The 22,955-nt window shown below is 40.6% G+C and overlaps 1 protein-coding gene across 6 annotated transcripts in view; it reads right to left on the reverse strand.

Moving 5' to 3' along the window:
• Positions 1 to 22,955, reverse strand: part of CPNE4 (copine 4) — a 433,913-nt gene that overhangs the window by 32,726 nt on the left and 378,232 nt on the right. The window lies entirely within an intron of this gene.

Here is a 22,955-nt window from a genome sequence, read left to right on the forward strand (position 1 = left end):
ATCCATGTAAAGAGGAAACTAGAAAAGCCAGTGACAACTACAAAGCTGTCCTGGTAGGTTAAATAGTTGCCATAATTGTGCTGCTTCTTATTTGTGTGCAGATATATGACTATTGATATTTTATTCAGCTAAACAGATGCATAACACTTAAGGGATTATATAGACTGACCAAGTAGATCTAGATTAGGTTTAGGCTTGGTCTCGAGTCAGAGGAAAAGTCAGGGTTAAGGCTCAGTTCCAACAGAAATGTTGTTGATAAATATAAGGTAACACACACGGAAAGGAATCACATGAATTACTCAAAAATTGCTGGGTTCTAAACTAACCATTCAGAAAAAAAGACTTGAGACAGCTCAATGAAAAAATCTGCGTAATATACAACAGAGGTTAAAAAAACAAACAAACAAAAGATAAGGCTGTAGAGAGGACAAAATAAAAAACAATCCTGAAAATATGCTACACCTTCACCTTGAACACAGAATGCAATTCTTGTCACTTTATTAAAAAAAAAATACAGACAAACTAGAGGGAATTCAGAGACAGGTGACCAAAATGAGAAGAGATATTTAAATGATTTGGACTGTTTAGTTTCGACAAGAGACTAATGAAAGGAAATGAACGCATTCTGTAAATTTGTGAATGGTACAGAGAAAGCGAACTACAATATCCAATGAAATTAGATGGCAACACAATAAAAACTTATAAAAGGAGTTATATTTTTAAACAACACATCATTAACCTGTGAGACTCCCTTACAAAAGCTATCACTGAAGCCACGGATTAATCATTTATATGGAGAATATCCACAGTTTTATTTAACTGAAAAAAACTTACAAAATATAGAAACCTTTATGCTTCAGTGCAGAAGTCAAATGCTACCTGAAGGGAGATAGGACAAAACTTCTCCCCTGGGTAAGTCACATGTACCCTCCTCTGAAATCAGTGGTACTGGCCATTGCTTAAGACATTGGATTAGCTGGACCATTTGTTTGGTGATGCCTTCATTCCTAAATTCAAGGAAGTCACTGAGAGCTATCTGTGCTCAGCATCTCTGAAAATCAGGCTACTTTTATTAAATATCTAAATACAGATTTAAGTACCTAATTTTAAGGCATCCACATTGGGAAATTTTGCCTTTAACCTGTCTGTGTCATGTTGCCGATCTGTAAATTGAGGCTAATACGTATCCAGCTCATTTGGTTTTTATTGGCTTACTTTTATCAATGGAAGTATTTTGGCTGAAATTCAGCAACTTACGCTCCTGCTACCTTGAAATATATGGGTAGTTCCGTTGACTTCAACTGCTTCTAGTTAAACATGTGCTTAGGAGACCCTTCCAGGAAAATTAGTAATGGGGAAATTAAGTTTAGGTTTTGTAATTACCCATCCACTCCCAGTCTTTATTCAGGCCTAATCTGATGGTATCCAGTTTGCAAATTAATTCCAGTTTTGCAGCTTCATGTTGGAGTCTGTTTTTGAAGTTTTTTCATTGAAGAATTGCCACTTTTAGGTCTGTTATTGAGTGACCAGAGAGATTGAAGTGTTCACCTAAACTTAATTTCCCCATTACTAATTTCTCCCTACTGTTAGTCACACTTTCTTGTCAACTGTCAGTAATGGGCCACTCTCTTACCACTGGAAAAGTTATTTTTCCTCTCTTGGTAGCCTGCTGTTAATTGATTTATCTCGTTAGACTGATCTCACACTTGGTAAAACAACCTCCATCCTTTCATGTATTTATACCTGCTCTTGTATTTTTCACTTCATGCATCTGATGAAGTGGGCTCTAGCCCATGAAAGCTTATGCCCAAATAAATTTGTTAGTCTCTAAGGTGCCACAAGGGATCCCCGTTGTTTGAACTCTCTCTGTTACAGTAAATTTTCCCATGATAATATCAAATACTGTTCTCACTTAAATAGACAACTCAAATTGCCAAATTAAAAGCTGAATGCCTATTACACATTTAATTTTTTAAAAAACTAATAAAAAGAGTAAAAAGGCAAAAGAGAGAACCATCATTCAACTCTATTAAAACTGTCATCTTTTATGTTTAGGGCATGACTTGGAAGAAAATGAGCTGAATTAAGTATTTTATCTCTAAACCATATGAGTGAATCATGTTCCTGAGTGTATTATTAAGTACTTATCTCAGAAGGTCTTGATGCCAATAAATATAGAATCACAACAGTTTACAAGGGATTAGCTGTAGCACCAAAGAAGATACAGCAGCTATTTGAAATACTTTAACATTTCCAGTTCTTCATCACAATTGGAGTTAGGATACCCAGGGCTGATCTGCATGATCTGACAGGGCCAAATAATGATGACATAGGTTTGGGTCAGGTTGGGTCCAATTGCTCCATGCATCTGCAGCTGGTGGCAGGAACATGCAGCCTTCTTCACCTCTCACGGTCCTGCACAGCAGCTGGGCATAATTCAGTGATTTTCCTACACTCCCCCTGAATTTCCCCCACATCCCCGTCCCCAGTTTTGTGAACTAGTTATGTGCCAATTTAGTGACTGGAAATTTGAATTGAAATTGAAACATTAATACATAGTTTAAAAGCACATCAGCGTATGATAAAAATGTGTATCTGAAAAACTATAATAGATTTGAAAAGTATGAACATAGACTAGCTTCCTTATACAGCTGTTGTTTTTTATGACAATGTCAGTGCCTTCATTTTGGTGATGTTGGCCAACCTAATAATTTCAAATGATGATTTGTAAGCAAAGTCTAAATGAGCTCTGCCTGACAGCTAGTGATGAGCTGGGGCTGGGGGGAAAGGCTTCAGGACCAGACTGTATTTACATTGACATCTAATCTACCTAGGTATCCAGCAAACAGAGGTGTGCTGCCCAAGTGATAGATTTTGGCTGGGGTTGGGTTACAAAGCACTTGAATGCAGGGGGGCGGGGGAGGGAATGACATGTTGTTGTTCTTATTGTTTGAGTAAAGGGCAGTAGAACTGTACTTAGCCTATGCTGACCGAGGGCATCAAGAGAGAGGGTGGGGATCTGTCCCTCTCCATTGTTTAAAGACAGAGCTGATTGGGCTCCATAGATAGTCTTTTGTTCTGTTAAGTGACCACTAAAGCTGAAATCACTGATAATCAGGTCTAAGTGCTTAGTCCTGCTGTGGTGACAGTATTTCTGAGGAAGAGATGGCCCAGATAGCACTAGCAGCGAGGTTCCCCGACTGAGAGCTCAGCTGAAATCGCTGAGAGCTGGATAGAACCTCAAGAGACCAACTCGCAGAGGTCACATGGCAGGTGGCAGCAGAAGGTGACTGTGCAGGGCCATTGGCAACAGAGTGGTGGAGTGAACGGTGGCACAACAAACAGCAGTGGCCAGAGCAAACAGTGAGCAGCTAGAGGAAAGAGCAAGGTGCCTTCTTGCTTCCCACCTGGGAGGTGTACTCACATGAAGCACCTCTGAACTGTGAATCTCCACTGACCAAGGACAATACCGGTTAGTGGGGTGCAGTGGAGGGAAAAGTGAGGGGCATGTTAAATAAACATTTGTTTGTTGGACTGCATTTTAGTGACTTTGCTCCAGAGTGCTAGCTTTGTGACTGGGAATGGAATTTATATAAATATGTTTCCTAGTAGGCCAAGATTTTTAAAATGCATTATCTGCCAAGGTTGTTATCTCACATTGTTGCTACCTTGGGAGGTCATTATATTGGGAGTTTCTGTACTAAACATTTTTATTATTATAATTAATTTTTACAGAAGAATGGTCATATTGAGTCAGACCAATGGTCCATATAGCCCAGTACCCTGTCTTCTGACAGTGGTCAAGGTCAGGTGCTTCAGAGGGAATCAACAGAAGAGGTAATCATCGAGTGATCCATCCCCTGTTGCCCATTCCCAGCTTCTGGCAAACAGGCTAGGGACACTCAGAGCATGGTATTGCATCCCTCCCCATCCTGGCTAATAGCCACTGATAGACCTATTCTCCAGGAATTTATCTAGTTCTTTTTTTAATCCTGTTATAATTTTGGTCTTCACAGCATCCCCTGGCAAAGAGTTCCACAGGTTGATTTTATGTTGTGTGAAGAAATATTTTCTTTTGTTTTTTTAAAACCTGCTGCCTAGTAATTTCATTGGGTGACTATTAGTTCTTGTGTTATGTGAAGGATTAAATAACATTTCCTTATTCACTTTCTTCACATCAGTCAAGATTTTATAGACCTCTATCATATCTCCCCTTAGTCATCTCTTTTCTAACCTGAAAATTCCCAGTCATTTTAATTTCTCCTCCTGTTTCATACCCCTTATCATTTTAGTTGTCCATCTCTCTACCTTTTCCAATTCCAATACATCTTTTTTGGGATGGACTGATCAGATCTGCACACAGTATTCAAGGTGTGCACATACCATGGATTTATATAGAGGCAATATGATATTTTCTGTCTTATTATCTGTCCCTTTCTTAATGATTCCCAACATTATCTGTTTGCTTTTTTGACTGCTGCTGCACATTGAGTGGATGTTTTCAGAGAACTATCCACAATGACTCCAAGATCTCTTTCTTGAGCGTTAACAGTTAATTCAGATGCCTTCATTTCATATGTATAGTTGAGATTGTTTTCCAATGTGCATTACTTTGCATTTATCAACATTGAATTTCATCTGCCATTTTGTTGTCCAGTCACCCAGTTTTGTGAGATCTCTTTGTAACTCTTCACAGTCTGCCTGGGACTTAATTATCTTGAATAGTTTTGTATCATCTGCAAATTTTGCCACCTCACTGTTTATCTATTTTTCTAGATCATTTATGAGTATGTTGAACAGTACCGGTCCCAGTACAGACCCCTCAGGGATACCACTATTTACCTCTCTCCATTCTGAAAACTGATAATTTATTCCTACCCTTTGTTTTCCATCTTTTAACCAGTTACTGATCCATGAGAGGACTGCCCTCTTATCCCACGATGGCTTACTTTTCAAAATTCAATTTAAATTAAATTTTAAATTAAAATTTATATTTTTTTAGAAATCTAGACCTGTTATGTATTTTGGTGTAACTTGAATTATCCTTATGTTAAATTTGCATTATCCTAAGAAAACATTTACTTTATTCATATCTTTTATACATCTCATCGGCCCTGACAATCCCCCACCTCGTAAATTTGAACACCCCCCCTAATTTCAATTCCTGGGGAAACCACTGGCACAACTGCATCTATGCTCCCACAGGGTGGGGAAGAGGTGGGCCATGGCTCAATACTCTGTCTCTGCCAGCCATCAATGCTTCTAGATGTAGGGCTTGAGGGTTGGATGAGGACAAGTGGAGGAGTGTGGCAGCAGGAACAGTCCCTCTCCACTCAGAGGGACTGTATTCTTCTCCGTGTGGTGCCAAATCACTCCCAGTGCAGGACAATACTTATTAAGTACAACTGAGCCCCCAGTTTTTAGTAAGTCCTTGGTTAAGCAAACTTCCATTGAGGTTAATGGACCTGAAGATTTAGTGCATAATGCATGGTAGGTTTCCGTGGAGCAGCAGGAATGGGTTGACATTAGTTCTTGTAATATAAAAACTGCTGCGAGGACCTAAAAGCCTAAAACTAAGGCTATTGTTGCACTGTTTGGCTGGACACTGACAGAAATTCTACATGGTCCTGTCATAAATATTCAAAATCTAGACATTAATATTCATGCATCTGTCATAAACAGATAGCTAAGGGTTAATGTCTCTTTCACCTGAAGCACCTGACCAGAGGACCAATCAGGAAACCGGATTTTTTTCAACTTTGGGTGGAGGGAATTGAGTGTCTTTGTCTTTGTCTGCCTGCCTGCCTTCTCTGAGCTTTGGAGAAGTAGCTCTACTTTCTAGTCTTCTGTTTCTAAGTGTAAGGACAAAGAGATCAGATAGTAAGTTCTATGGTTTTCTTTTCTTTGGTATTTGCATGAATATAAGTGCTGGAGTGCTTTGATTTGTATTCTTTTTGAATAAGGCTGTTTATTCAATATTCTTTTAAGAAATTGCCCTGTATTGTGTCATCTTAATACAGAGAGACCATTTGTATTTTTTCTTTCTTTTTTATATAAAGCTTTCTTTTAAGACCTGTTGGAGTTTTTCTTTACTTCAGGGAAATTGAGTCTGTACTCACCAGGGAATTGGTGGGAGGAAGAAATCAAGGGGAGATTTGTGTGTTGGATCGCTAGCCTGATTTTTGCATTCCCTCTGGGGGAATAGGAAAGTACTTTTTGTTTCCAGGATTGGGAACAGAGAGGGAGATTCACTCTGTTTGGATTCACAGAGCTTGTGTCTGTGTATCTCTCCAGGAGCACCTGGAGGGGGGAAGGGAAAAAGGATTATTTCCCTTTGTTGTGAGACTCAAGGGATTTGGGTCTTGGGGTCCCCAGGGAAGGTTTTTCAGAGGGACCAGAGTGCCCCAAAACACTCTAATTTTTTGGGTGGTGGCAGCAGGTACCAGGTCCAAGCTGGTAACTAAGCTTGGAGGTTTTCATGCTAACCCCCATATTTTGGACGCTAAGGTCCAAATCTGGGACTAAGGTTATTACATGATGTGCAGCTGGTGGGACTAGAATCCAGAAGCCAGTAGAAATATTATATTTTTCTTTTCTCTGCTAAGGGCTTTTTAGCAGAGAGAAGCAGTTGGTTTTAAAAGGGAACCAGAGAGAATTTTTTTTTTTTCTGCTCTCTCTGGCAGTTTGTGGCTTGCATGTTAAGCAAGAAGCCATTCAGAACCTGTTAAGGGTCTTTTGTCATGCAATAGCCCTCCCATTAGGAGGCAAGACCAGCACTTATAGGCATGCAAATAAAGTGGTTTTTCTGGTTTCCCTTCATTGAACATTAGCTAGAGAGAGAAAAAGACAAAAAACACTGTTGCTAGGCAGACTTCAGGAGGCAACAGAGAACCTGCAGTTCCGAAGATAAACACCGGAGGGCACCCCAACACAAGAAAACAGGAATCATGACTTCTAAGGCAAAAATTGAGGCCCAAGAGCAAGTCAGAGAAGCTGAACACAGGCGACAACTGGAAATAAAACAAACAGAGATGGAAATAAGAGAAAGAGAAAGAGAGGCGGCCCACCGTCGAGAAATGGAGAAACAACAAAAAGAGAATGAAGAGAAGGAAAAACAGAGAAAACATGAACTGGAGTTGGCAAAAGCTGGGCTGCCTGTGCCAGCCAACCCTAACAACCCGGCGCCAAATATAGCTCCACAGCCCAGGAAATTTCCCACCTACAAGGCAGGTGATGACACCGAGGCCTTCTTGGAAAATTTTGAAAGAGCCTGTCTTGGGTACAGCATTCCCGAAGACCAGTACATGGTAGAATTGAGGTCACAGCTCAGTGGACCTTTAGCAGAGGTGGCAGCTGAAATGCCTAAGCACCAAATGAATGACTATAAACTTTTTCTAACCAAGGCCAGATACAGGATGGGGATAACCCCAGATCATGCCCGTCGGCGCTTCAGAACCCAAAAGTGGAAACCAGAGGTGTCATTTCCCAAACACGCCTACTACATTGCAAAAAACTATGAGGCCTGGCTAACAGGAAACAACATTCAAACCTTGGAAGAACTGAACCTCCTCATACAAATGGAGCAGTTCTTGGATGGTGTTCCTGAAGACATCACACGGTACATACAAGATGGAAATCCCAAGAATATCGCTGAGGCGGGGGAGATTGGAGCCAAATGGATGGAACTGGCAGAAAGCAAGAAAGCTACTGTCAAGGGGAACGATTACCCCAGGGGGCACACAGACCATAAACCCTACAACCGAGGACAGCCAAAGACCCCACATACCACCCAAGTAAAGCCACAGATACCCTACCCTTCAACCTCACCAGTCTCCAGTAACTCACCTCGGCCCAGTGACCCATCAGATGGAAGATGCTTTAAGTGTAATGAACTGGGACATATCAAGGCCAACTGTCCCAAGAACACCATGCGAGTGCAATTCATTACACCACCATCACACCAAAGATCCCCAGGCCCGGATACCTCTCAAATACCCTTGGAGCGAAGGGAAAATTTGAGAGTGGGCGGAAAGAAGGTTACTGCGTGGAGAGACACGGGGGCACAAGTGTCAGCTATCCACCAATCCTTCGTTGACCCCAAATTCATCAACCCAAAGGCCAAAGTTACAATTTACCCCTTCATGTCACAAGCTGTAGATTTGCCTACAGCTCAACTGCCTGTCCAGTACAAAGGCTGGTCAGGAATGTGGACTTTTGCAGTCTATGACAATTATCCTATCCCCATGCTACTGGGGGAAGACTTGGCCAACCAGGTGAGGCGGGCCAAGAGAGTGGGAATGGTTACACGTAGCCAAACCAGGCAAGCTTCCAGACCCATTCCTGTTCCTGAGCCGTCCACAGAGGCCCCGTCTGTGTTACCAGAGACCCAGACAGAGGTAGTGGACCCGGATTCCATGCCTACCACTGAAACAGCCACAGCATCTCCAGTCCCAGGCCCGAAACTGGAACAGCAACCAGCACCAGCAAGTGCAACTACATCTTCAAACTCAACGCCAGAGGGCGCCAGCGAGCCAAAACTGGCAGAAGCAACAGACAGCCATACCCAAAAGGCTCAGCCAGAGCCTGAAATACCCTCAGGTGCACCAGCGGAGAGCGGTTCACCAACAACGGAAACAACCCCATCACCTACATCGCTTCCAGAGGGACCAAGCCCAAGTCCACAGTCTGAGGAAGAACTGGTGACCCCAGCCTCAAGGGAACAGTTCCAGGCTGAGCAGGAAGCGGATGACAGCCTTCAGAAAGCTTGGGCGGCGGCACGGAGCACCCCACCGCCTCTCAGCTCTTCTAATCGATCCCGGTTTGTTATAGACCAAGGACTTTTATACAAGAAAATTCTTTCTGGTGGACACCGGGAAAAATGGCAGCCGCAAAAACAGTTGGTGGTTCCAACTAAGTACCGGGAGAAGCTCTTAAGCTTAGCCCATGATCATCCCAGTGGCCATGCTGGGGTGAACAAAACCAAGGACCGGTTGGGGAAGTCCTTCCACTGGGAGGGGATGGGCAAGGATGTTGCCAATTATGTCCGGTCTTGTGAGGTATGCCAAAGAGTGGGAAAGCCTCAAGACCAGGTCAAGGCCCCTCTCCAGCCACTCCCCATAATTGAGGTCCCATTTCAGCGAGTAGCTGTGGATATTCTGGGCCCTTTCCCAAAAAAGACGCCCAGAGGAAAGCAGTACGTACTGACTTTAGTGGACTTTGCTACCCGATGGCCGGAAGCAGTAGCTCTAGGCAACACCAGGGCTAACACTGTGTGCCTGGCCCTAACAGACATCTTTGCCAGGGTAGGTTGGCCCTCCGACATCCTTACAGATTCAGGGTCTAATTTCCTGGCAGGGACCATGGAAAAACTGTGGGAAACTCATGGGGTGAATCACTTGGTTGCCACCCCATACCACCATCAAACCAATGGCCTGGTGGAAAGGTTCAATGGAACTTTGGGGGCCATGATACGAAAATTCATCAACGAATTCTCCAATAATTGGGACCTAGTGTTGCAGCAGTTGCTGTTTGCCTACAGGGCTGTACCACATCCCAGTTTAGGGTTTTCACCATTTGAACTTGTGTATGGTCACGAGGTTAAGGGGCCATTACAGTTGGTGAAGCAGCAATGGGAGGGGTTTACGCCTTCTCCAGGAACTAACATGCTGGACTTTGTAAGCAACCTACAAAACACCCTCCGACACTCTTTAGCCCTTGCTAAAGAGAACCTAAAGGATGCTCAAGAAGAGCAAAAGGCCTGGTATGACAGACATGCCAGAGATCGGTCCTTCAAGGTAGGAGACCAGGTTATGGTCTTGAAGGCGCAACAGGCCCATAAGATGGAAGCATCATGGGAAGGGCCCTTCACGGTCCAAGAGCGCCTGGGAGCTGTAAACTACCTCATAGCATTTCCCAATTCCTCACTAAAGCCTAAAGTGTACCATGTTAATTCTCTCAAGCCTTTCTATTCCAGAGACTTACAGGTTTGTCAGTTTACAGTCCAGGGAGAGGATGCTGAGTGGCCTGACGGTGTCTACTACGATGGGAAAAAAGACGGTGGCGTGGAAGAGGTGAACCTCTCAACCACTCTGGAACGTCTGCAGCGGCAGCAAATCAAGGAGCTGTGCACCAGCTTCGCCCCATTGTTCTCAGCCACCCCAGGACGGACTGAACGGGCATACCACTCCATTGATACAGGTAATGCTCACCCAATCAGAACCCCACCCTACCGAGTGTCTCCTCATGCCCAAGCTGCTATAGAACGGGAGATCCAAAACATGCTACAAATGGGTATAATCCGCTCATCTACCAGTGCATGGGCATCTCCAGTGGTTCTGGTACCCAAACCAGATGGGGAAATACGCTTTTGCGTGGACTACCGTAAGCTAAATGCGGTAACTCGTCCGGACAACTATCCAATGCCACGTACCGATGAGCTATTGGAAAAGTTGGGACGTGCCCAGTTCATCTCTACAATAGACTTAACCAAGGGGTACTGGCAAGTACCGCTAGATGAACCTGCCAAGGAGAGGTCAGCATTCGTCACCCATGCGGGGGTGTATGAATTCAATGTCCTTCCTTTCGGCCTTCGAAATGCACCCGCCACCTTCCAGAGGCTGGTAGATGGTCTACTAGCTGGACTGGGAGAATTTGCAGTTGCCTACCTCGATGATGTGGCCATTTTTTCAGACTCCTGGCCCGAACACCTACTACACCTGGAAAAGGTCTTTGAGCGCATCAGGCAGGCAGGACTAACTGTTAAGGCCAAAAAGTGTCAAATAGGCCAAAACAGAGTAACTTACCTGGGGCACCAGGTGGGTCGAGGAACCATAAACCCCCTACAGGCCAAGGTGGATGCTATCCAAAAGTGGCCTGTCCCAAAGTCAAAGAAGCAGGTCCAATCCTTCTTAGGCTTGGCCGGATACTACAGGCGATTTGTACCCCACTACAGCCAAATCGCTGCCCCACTGACCGACCTGACCAAAAAGACCCAGCCAAATGCAGTTAAGTGGACTGATGAGTGTCAAAAGGCCTTTACCCAACTTAAGGCAACGCTCATGTCTGACCCTGTGCTCAGGGCCCCGGATTTTGACAAGCCATTCCTAGTAACCACAGATGCATCTGAGCGTGGTATAGGAGCAGTGCTCATGCAGGAAGCAACAGATCACAACTTCCATCCTGTCGTGTTTCTCAGCAAGAAACTGTCTGAGAGGGAAAGTCACTGGTCAGTCAGTGAAAAGGAATGCTATGCCATTGTGTACGCCCTGGAAAAGCTACGCCCATATGTTTGGGGACGGCGGTTCCAACTACAAACTGACCATGCTGCACTAAAGTGGCTTCATACTGCCAAGGGGAACAACAAGAAACTTCTTCGTTGGAGTTTAGCTCTCCAAGATTTTGATTTTGAAATTCAACACATCACAGGAGCTTCTAACAAAGTAGCTGATGCACTCTCCCGTGAGAGTTTCCCAGGATTCAGTCGTTAAAAAGTGTTCTTAAAATGTAGAAGTCTGTTAGTTATATACTTAGGAGTATATGTAAAGGTGTATGTGTTGTATTAATCTGTTTATTTTCAAGTTCTAGAAGGAAATCGCCGCCAGTGAGCTTCCCCACTGTCTGCAATTTGGGGGGCGTGTCATAAACAGATAGCTAAGGGTTAATGTCTCTTTCACCTGAAGCACCTGACCAGAGGACCAATCAGGAAACCGGATTTTTTCAACTTTGGGTGGAGGGAATTGAGTGTCTTTGTCTTTGTCTGCCTGCCTGCCTTCTCTGAGCTTTGGAGAAGTAGCTCTACTTTCTAGTCTTCTGTTTCTAAGTGTAAGGACAAAGAGATCAGATAGTAAGTTCTATGGTTTTCTTTTCTTTGGTATTTGCATGAATATAAGTGCTGGAGTGCTTTGATTTGTATTCTTTTTGAATAAGGCTGTTTATTCAATATTCTTTTAAGAAATTGCCCTGTATTGTGTCATCTTAATACAGAGAGACCATTTGTATTTTTTCTTTCTTTTTTATATAAAGCTTTCTTTTAAGACCTGTTGGAGTTTTTCTTTACTTCAGGGAAATTGAGTCTGTACTCACCAGGGAATTGGTGGGAGGAAGAAATCAAGGGGAGATTTGTGTGTTGGATCGCTAGCCTGATTTTTGCATTCCCTCTGGGGGAATAGGAAAGTACTTTTTGTTTCCAGGATTGGGAACAGAGAGGGAGATTCACTCTGTTTGGATTCACAGAGCTTGTGTCTGTGTATCTCTCCAGGAGCACCTGGAGGGGGGAAGGGAAAAAGGATTATTTCCCTTTGTTGTGAGACTCAAGGGATTTGGGTCTTGGGGTCCCCAGGGAAGGTTTTTCAGAGGGACCAGAGTGCCCCAAAACACTCTAATTTTTTGGGTGGTGGCAGCAGGTACCAGGTCCAAGCTGGTAACTAAGCTTGGAGGTTTTCATGCTAACCCCCATATTTTGGACGCTAAGGTCCAAATCTGGGACTAAGGTTATTACAGCATCAGCTTTAGTTATAGTTGTATTTGAAATGCAACAAATTACAAAATGCTTCTTAATCATCTTCAGGGAGCTGGAATCTGCTGAATAATATAAATTTATAAAATGGGGCTTCAAGAGCACGAAGGTAATGGCAGTCTTACCTACAAGAGGCATAACTAATGAATAAGGGGAATACAAATTCCCTGAAGCTAGTCACTGAACGACATCTACTAATGAAGTATCTGACAAATGCAGTAGCCTTAAACTTCCCCCAATTATCATTAAAAGGAGATTGAAAAAGCTCTGCTGTGCAAAAATACCAAGTGAATTCTGAAATTCATAGGCTAAGCAAAAAAAAGTGTAAATATCTATTGAAAAGAAGCCTTTGCAAATGAGGTGGAAAATGAGTGAAGGGAAATGAAAGGTTATGGTGATAAAATGTATAAAGACAAGATTGTGGTGCTAGATTATAGCCTAGTAAAATAGCATAATAGGAGAGGTGAGACCAAAATGGCAAACTTCCTTGTTAGTTTATAAATAAATTGGCTGTGACCTGATTTATACTTGCAGGTGTAAAACGACCTAATTTAGTAAACATTCTGTGTTGAAGAAATGGGACTGCATTGTTAGCAAGAGTTTGGGAGTGCTCCATGAGACCATAGGAGGGCTCTTACTAATCTTTAAAATATTGCAATTTCCAGACTGCCAGTCAAGTGAGTTCTTAGGAGGATGTATATGGGTCTCTGTAGTTTCTGAAGGGTTAACTCTAAATTGCACTGGAAGATCAATGGAATTGCATAGTAAACTGATACCAAGCCCACACAAAGGACAGTTTCACAACCCTTCTGTCTTGGAGGCTTAGAACTCCACCTGTCTTGCAGAGGATATCCTACCCTTTGGGTAAGTTTCACTGAACAACAGTGAGAATCTGTAAATAGGACAAGTGCAGTTTTAACGTTCCAGACTGTACATCATGCTGCACCACATAGCAAAAGCATTGCTACGTATATGTTGGGTTTTATCCTTTTCATTGCATCATGATAAGCAGGGGTGGAATTACATTATTTTTAGAGTTTCAGTGATGTGAGTGACATGATATGACTTTTCCCTACAATGTTTTTCATTCATTTTAATTTTGTTTTCTACCAGAACTAAACAGATGGAAAATTCATTGTGTCTGGGAGCTAGGGAAAGTAGGAGCATATTTAGGCATATAAGTTTGTGCAAGAGAGATTTTAAATTTGCTCCTGTAAGGGAATGAATTTTCAAGGATGACCAGAAGAGAAGTATTTGTAGTGACCCTTCTGTGACCCAAGAGGACCAAATTCTCCGCTGGTGTAATTCAATTGAAATCACAGTGACATTCAGATTGAAGAAAATAATAAAAACAGATGCAGCAAAATCAGAAATAAAACATGTTGATAATTAGGTATTCAACTAGATGCTCTATCCAATATCGAGGAAAAAATCCCTCTCCATAGCTACTGATTTGGAATCCAAAATCAAATTAATTTTACAATATATTTGCCTATTGTTGAAGTCAAATCCTCACCATAGAACTCCTGAATCATCCACATTTACTATACTGAGAGCATATATTTATTTCTGGACGCTTTAAACACATTTTCCTTGGCTTCATCATTTCAGTCAAACAAAAGCCAGCAATCAATGACAGTTGTGTCCACGTGAACAAAACACAAACTACTCCTCAGAGGTCTGTGGGATGGAATACTGCATCTTCCTAGGACAAATCTAAGCAATAAAGGGACAAAAACCACTTTCTGTTATACCTGTGTAACCCCACTGACTCCAAAGAGGTGATAAAGATGTGACTGAGCAGGCAATATGGCCCCACATCTTTCTGCTATGCTATTCTGTGACAAAAGGTGTTCACTCTTGTTACAGTAACTGATTAAAATTGCATGAAAAGTACTGGAACATTCTTTTCCTCTGTGAACTGATGGGTTTCCAACCAGGACAAATGCTAGCTCAGCTAAATGCTAGTATAACTGAGGGGAGCTACAGGGCAGATTATAATATAAACAACTTCTATATATTTGAAAGATGCAGGGAAGAAATTCGCTAGTCCGAAAGCTCCATATACCTTGTAAATAGGAACATGGGGATGATCTACTAGATCATTAAGTTTGTCTCATGCTGGTGGAAGATGCATCAGACACAAAGCTGCTGCGATACTTATCCTTAGCCAAAATGAACTGCCAGCCATAAAGATTTATGAAATTACCTATCGGACTATCTATGCTACACTATTTTCTACTGCATTTGTGGGTTATAAGGATCTGCTCTTCAGGTGACTTTCTTTGGAAGGAATCACCTCCAGACAAGTTACATCTACTATTATTTATTTGTTAATGCTGACAGAGTGCTAAGAATCACACAAGACAAAGTTCTAGCCCTGAGGAGAACAGGCTGAATAGATAGATAACACAGACCAAATTGGAGACCTCAGAGGCAGTTTCTCTCTTAGACCAACACTTCTATTGTTTTATCCATGGAGAAAGTAGTACATTTTGTTGACATGAGCTAGCATTTGTGAATTTTGAAGAAGAACTGACTCTGATAAGGAATTTCAAGGAGACCAGCACTGAACAGGGGTGAAGATGAGAGCAGTAAGAAAAGGGCAGAAGTGGAGTTGAATATATACCGGAGAAACCATTACAAAGTCAATCTTAACAAATGTTGACCACACAATTATCATAGAGATTTCCTGTTCTAATTACAGAGATACACTGTGATGATGGCAGCCAATAAAGGCTTTGTAATGGTGACCACTCCATATATGTGTATGAGTGTGCATGCACAATATGTGATGGCCAAGATCTTGAGGATCTAGTCCAAGGATGATTTAATATAGTACCTAGTATATAATCCAATGACTATTTAAAAATACCATCTGTTCCAATTCAGTTTCTAATCCTGACTCACCATAGCACGTCAGCATATGCTTAAGTCCAGTTAAAGCCAAATGCTTAACGCTAAGCATGTGCTAAAGATTTTGTTTAACAGAGGTGGTTAAAAGTATTGTTTTTATACTTCTTTGTTCACTTTCCATTTTATTAAAGTGGTGCAATACATGCTTCAAGAAGTATGAAAGTATTCTTTTCCCACAATGGTTTCTAACCTTATTTAGATAGTCTGATTATCTTTTTTGCTTACTAGCCTCCAGAAAGGCTGCCTCTGTAATTAAAGTGATAAACAGATATGTTCAATAATTAACAATATTTTTATTTATTGAGCTGCATGGGTAGATTAATTTTTTAACATAGCTTTAAGTGGTGAATTTATGAAAAAGTAAGTGTTGCATACAGTGAAAACTGACTAATTAAAAGCAGCACCCTTTGGCCACAGATTTAAGTAATTAGTATTGTATTAACATTACAACCAAAGCCAACTTCTGCTCTCCTCCTTGTCTCTGACAAAATTCTTTTCATGTATTTTCTTCAGATGGCTACAGCAAAGGTATTCATTGTATTGCTTCATCCACAGTGCAGGTACAAAATAGCTACAGAATGAGCTGTCTGTTGATTTTAAGATATTGGGATGGGAATGGATTCCGTTTAAAAACTAGATCTTATGAACTAAGCCTAGAAACATTATTTCCCTCCTAAAGGCAGAGCACTTAAGCAAGTGCTTAGCTTCATGAATGGAACTCCAGTGGAACTTGCTTAACTTGTGTTTAAGGTTGCATCTATGACAAACTGCAAGGTGCCTTGGAGAAAAGAGGTAGGTTGGTTTTAGGTCTGACAAGTTTCATTTTTATTATTTAGTATTCAGTCAGAGTAGGGGAGTTTGAGTCATCCAGGCATAAAATATTGAGGCAATAATTATTATTGTTTTTAATTAATAACAGAACATAATCAATAAGAATTATTATATACTGAGCACTAACAATGTTCTGCAAGTATGAGAAGCTAATGTCAAAACTCACCACAATTGCAATGGGAGCACGATCAAACCCTAAAGGGCTTTCAAATTTTTTATGAATGTTGGCCAAGATGTTGGATTTGTAAAGGGCTTTAGATTTTCACTACGAACATTTTGCACTGCTCTAAGCATACATTATTCATAGACTCATAGACTCCAGGACTGAAAGGGACCTCAAGAGGTCATCGAGTCCAGTCCCCTGCCCTCATGGCAGGACCAAATACTGTCTAGACCATCCCTAATAGACATTTATCTAACCTACTCTTAAATATCTCCAGAGATGGAGATTCCACAACTTCCCTAGGCAATCTATTCCAGTGTTTAACTACCCTGACAGTTAGGAACTTTTTCCTAATGTCCAACCTAAATCTCCCTTGCTGCAGTTTAAGCCCATTGCTTCTTGTTCTATCATTGGAGGCTAAGGTGAACAAGTTTTCTCCCTCCTCCTGATGACACCCTTTTAGATACCTGAAAACTGCTATCATATCCCCTCTCAGTCTTCTCTTTTCCAAACTAAACAAACCCAATTCCTTCAGCCTTCCTTCATAGGTCATGTTCTCAAGACCTTTAATCATTCTTGTTGCTCTTCTCTGGACCCTCTCCAATTTTTCCACATCTTTCTTGAAATGCGGTGCCCAGAACTGGACACAATACTCCAGCTGAGGCCTGACCAGCGCAGAGTAAAGCGGAAGAATGACTTCTCGTGTCTTGTTTACAACCTGTTAATGCATCCCAGAATCACGTTTGCTTTTTTTGCAACAGTATCACACTGTTGATTCATATTAAGCTTGTGGTCTACTATGACCCCTAGATCTCTTTCTGCCATACTCCTTCCTAGACAGTCTCTTCCCATTCTGTATGTGTGAAACTGATTGTTCCTTCCTAAGTGGAGCACTTTGCATTTATCTTTATTGAACTTCATCCTGTTTACCTCAGACCATTTCTCCAATTTGTCCAGATCATTTTGAATTTTGACCCTGTCCTCCAAAGCAGTTGCAATCCCTCCCAGTTTGGTATCGTCCGCAAACTTAATAAGCGTACTTTCTATGCCAACATCTAAATCGTTGATGAAGATATTGAACAGAGCCGGTCCCAAAACAGACCCCTGCGGAGCCCCACTTGTTATACCTTTCCAGCAGGATTGGGAGCCATTAACAACTACTCTCCGAATACGGTTATCCAGCCAGTTATGCACCCACCTTATAGTAGCCCCATCTAAATTGTACTTTCCTAGTTTATCTATAAGAATATGATGCGAGACCGTATCAAATGCCTTACTAAAGTCTAGGTATATCACATCCACCGCTTCTCCCTTATCCACAAGGCTCGTTATCCTATCAAAGAACGCTATCAAATTAGTTTGACACGAATCCTGCACTTAGCTGGAATTATTTACTCTCTGCTCATTGGTAGCCATTAGGGAGGTGACTGGACACCTGCATTTTACAATTTGGTACTTTAGTATTCAGGAACAATATGTGGGTTTAGAATTAAGGAGGTTATTTGCATTAATGAAAAAAAGGTGTTGGTATCTGGGGAAAGATACAACCCTGCTTCCATATGTTTCAAGGACGTCTTGAAATGTAAAAATAGATGATTATCTTTGAAAGTGAACAATCACAGAAATATAAACTAAAAATAATTTTGTATCAAGTTTTGAAATTTCGAACTTTTAGAATGAGAAAAGTGGATACTGTTTAGTATGAAATATTTACAAAACTATGGGAGAGAGAACACAATAGAATGGTAGCATGAGATGTCCCATGATTTTGTGATGTGACAAATATTTAAAAAAAATTGTAAATACATTTACGCTTCATCTTTTTTAAAGTTATAAATGTTAATTTGATTATATGGAACCTCTTTTCCTTTTCACTAAGGTCCCTTGATATTCCTCTGGCAGTGTAGCGGGGCCTGAAAGTGGGTATAAATGTAAAATGTTGTGTAAAAATTAGTCATAAAAAGGAATCTAGGACCATATTGAGTAGTCTGATGATGTATGTTGCATCCACTATTAAGAATAAAGGTTCCAGTTGAGCAAAGCCATTAAGCATATGCTTAACTTTGATTGAGCATATGCTTCACTCCATCCATATTTAGCAAAGCACTTAGGTATGTGTTTCAGTCTGATTGATGTAACTGGGGTTTACGTATGAGCTCAAGTATTTTGTTGAATCAGGGAAGAGAGTCATACAATAAATGTTTAAATTAGAATAGAGAATTTGATTAAGCGGGGCAGGAGATTAGAAATGTAATTTACAAGCTGCAAAATACAAATTTCAACATTTCAAACACAAGGCCAGATTTTCAAATCCAATCCACTTCTTTGCTCCACACTTGCTGTAATTAAAAAAAAACTATACTAATGTGGAATCATTTACAAAATTTCTCATAATTCAGCTGTGTAGGTGGAGCGGATTTTTAAACAATGTAGCTTTATTTTAGACTGTATGAACAGACTCTTTTCAATCAGATTCCAATTCACATCTTCCCCTCACAGAGACAGTGATCTCTGTGTAATGATAAAGTGACACTCATGGTTGTTTGGTCATTTTCCAACACCGTCTTTGGGAAAACAAATCATTGAGGCCATCAGGCCAGACATTTTAATATACTATATGCTTGTGGAGATATACTGTATTGCTCTGACTTACAGCTATGACCTTCAAAGAGAGACGCTCTAAAACACCATGAGGGACACATCTGTTATATTATTGCACTGTTATGTGTTAACCAGATATGCTAGCTAGAGTTGTTAATATAACAAAAGCACAACAGAGTTGGGCCAATCCTGAGGAAAAGTATCTCTTTGAATTATAAACAACATATGGCTGGATGGGAAATGGTTTTCCCATCCCATGAGACTTTTCAAGATATATAAAAAAAAATTCCCCTGTCCCAAATTGGGACAAAAAGTCAAAATCTTGAAAATTTTCCTGAACTGACAAATTGAAAAAAAGTATCACAACATTGTATCGAAACACTTATTTGATGATTATGAAATGTTTCATTCAAATTTTGACTTTTTTCCTTTTAATCTTTTTTCTAGTATAAATTAAGTAAGACTTTGGAACAAAAGGTTGTCTTGAACCAAAAAAAAAAATAAAAAAAGAAACTTTTTGTTTCCAAAATGTCAAAACAGGACATTTTTTGACAATTTCAAAACCTTTTTTCAACATGTTTTCAGGACATTCATCAAAACCAACTTTATCCCACAGACAATTTGAGTTTTGACAAATTGGCATTTTTTGATGAAAAAACATTTAGTGGAAAATTTTCCAAACCTACTCTATTACAAACACTGATTCACTTTGTTGACAAATACATTTGCAGAAAAAGATGTTGGGAACTGTTTTGCAAATATGTATTCACATGAGTATATCTAATCCATCTATCTAGGTTCCTATTTGGTGGCATCTAAGCACCGGTTATATTTGTTAGGTATCAAGGAGATGTTTCCTATTATGACTAGAGAGCAGCTGCATAGTCCAAGGAGATGCAAAGTGATTGGGGGCCAGCTGCCCCAGACAGGATATAGCGAGCTTTCTGTTTGTTTGGTTTTTTGAGTTAGGGTTTTACCTGTATAGGGCCACAGAGCAAAGCTAAGACTCTCAAAGCAATGAGTTATTTTGCCTCTCAATATTTGGGTGCCCAACTTGAGACCTCTTAAAGGGGCCTGATTTCCAAAAATGTTCAGCACCCACCTTCTGAAACACAGAACCCCTTAAGATTTATCAAGCTGAGGAATTCTAAGATTGAGGCAGCCAAAATCATTCGTCACTGTTGACAATCTTGGTTCAAGTTTTTACTAGTGTTAGATTAAAAATAAACAACCTGTTATGGCGGCACAAAGTACAAGTTGCAATTTGATCTGCCTCATGATATCAGTTATGTTATTGCCCAGAATGTCAATGTTTGATGGTGATCTAGGAAGTAGAATAGAGCTTGACTTTCAGAATCTTGAAAGGGCTTGTAATACTGGTCGTCAGAAAGTGCTGGGTTTGACTTGTACACCTAGGGAATTGGATTCTGAAATCACTGAGGGAGAACAAGCATGGAACACCACAATGCGTTTCTTTCTTTTTTTGTTTTGAACAGTTACTGTTGTGACCATAACCACAGATGCTTAATGCATTAAAAAAAATCTATCATTTCCATAGCCAGAGAATGAAGTCTCTCTATTTCATTTTCTCACTGGCCAGACACATTAGGAAAAAAGAATGCATGGACCTGGCCAATTTTAACATGACTTGATTATATCAATAGTTCTCCCAGGGAAGAAAGGCCTGTGAAAATTTTCAAGTGAAAATATAGTTGTATTTTATTGCTTTTGTATACCCATTTTTAAATTTCTAATGTGCCATTTTCACTAACAGTTTATCTTAAAGCAACATTTCCTCCATGGATCTGTAGACTTGTTTCACCTGATAGCTTGATTGATAATACTTAATGTGACTCTCTTTACTTCCAGTAATTTCTGAATACTTTTTAGAGTCTCATTTTTATTCTAATGAAGGCTGCACTTTCATATCTTATCAACTACTATTTTTTCTTTGCCATTAAGTATATCATCTATAAACTTCATCTTTTCCTCCCCTTATGACAATTGCAAATGATAACATGACTTGAAGCAATTACTACCAAAAAATAAAAATTCTACACAAATGAATGGCTATTTGATCATATTTGGTTATTTCTGTAACACTGTTTCAGGGACATCTGAAGCATATAGGTAAACGGACTTTTGGATGAACAGGGAATACTGCAGAGCAATACCACAACACTTAATTGGAAGCTTTAGTTACTCAGGGGTTTGTTATACTGGGCTGACCTGTACAGAAGTCTAAGTTAAAAGAAGATCTGATTGTAATATCAACCAAGCTGACCACAGCATAAAAAACACAATCGTGCCACTTGTTAATGATTGGTGCAATGACATCCAGTTGCCCCACGCTTTCTACTAAATTGCAAAGTTGTTATAGTTTTTCTAACAATGAAGGTGGTGTAAATAATATCCATACCTTGCCATGGTCTTTACACACCCAAAAAAGTACTTTTTGTTAAGTATTAGGCACAAGAAACACTTCAGTGAATACTTTTCAGAGTAGCAGCCGTCTTAGTCTGTATTCGCAAAAAGAACAGGAGTACTTGTGGCACCTTAGAGACTAACAAATGTATTTCGGCATAAGCTTTCGTGGGCTACAGCTCACTTCTTCGGATGCATAGAATGGAACACACAGACAGGAGATATTTATACATACAGAGAACATGAAAAAGTGGAAGTACGCATGCCAACTGATTGGACTCTTACACTTGGTATGCGTACTTCCACCTTTTCATGTTCTCTGTATGTATAAGTATCTTCTGTCTGTGTGTTCCATTCTAAGCATCCGAAGAAGTGAGCTGTAGCCCATGAAAGCTTATGCTGAAATAAATTTGTTCGTCTCTAAGGTGCCACAAGTACTCCTATTCTTTTTTCAGTGAATACTGATTCACTTGCGCTATTTGAATACAAGAAGGGGAAATGTTACAAATGACCAGAACTATGAAAAACTCAGTGGTTTCATTTTGCAGTGGTTTCAGTGAACATTTTCTGTTTCATTTCACAACACCCGAGATCTGTTAGGCAGAAGGCCTGTACTCTAATTTGACCAAAGTAACAAAAATTCAACTCAACCTGTTACATAACATTGTTTATAAAAGTCAGCAAAGACAGACAGACTGGACTAGTTCAATCAAAAAGGTCTACTGAAACAACCCAAGGACTGTGGTGAGATCATGTCTGATACACCAGAAGAGCCTGCGACTGGAAATTAATGGACCAAAATTAGTGTGTTGGAAACTAGGCATAATGGTGGACAAAATAATAATAGGATGCACTATTTCAACTATCTCCCCCTTTTGGGATTCTTAAAAAAAGACTTGGTTGGGGATCAAATGGAGAATGGATTCCTGGGAGATTCCAGGAGGAAAGGGAGACAGGCCTCTGACTCTCTGTAGAGACCCTGTACTTTGCTTGCGAGCCTCAAGAATCATCAAATTATCATGACACCCACACCTTGGCACACCGTTGGGGAATCTGACCCTTCTGTACCTACAAGGACTCCAGCCTGATACATGTGAGATACTGCTCTATCTTCCCTTCCCATATCTGTTCCTTTCTGTCCTTCATTTTCTCCCCCCTGTCCAATCTCTTTCTCTTGGCTTTTCACCTGTTTGAGGTCTTTTTTTCAATATATATTTTTGCACATTAAATTTAATAGTGAAAATACTCACAGTCCCCCACTGAAGAAATAGTTCAAAGACATTAAGGGTGAAATAATTCAAGGCTGCAGTTCAACACAGTGCTACACCTGCCATAATAAGCTTATATTGGAATACATAGATTATTGTGTGAACTGGTGGCTGGTTTCTTACTCTTTAAAAACAGAATATTTTTTCTTTAGAAAATTATTATTGTAATTCATAAAGTGCTCACAGCATGCTGGACGAAATACAAGCAGGTACAAAGAAAAAATCCTTGCTAGAGCTG

The sequence above is a fragment of the Gopherus flavomarginatus genome, chromosome 2, assembly GCF_025201925.1.
Source record: "Gopherus flavomarginatus isolate rGopFla2 chromosome 2, rGopFla2.mat.asm, whole genome shotgun sequence".
Taxonomy (NCBI): Eukaryota; Metazoa; Chordata; order Testudines; family Testudinidae; genus Gopherus; species Gopherus flavomarginatus.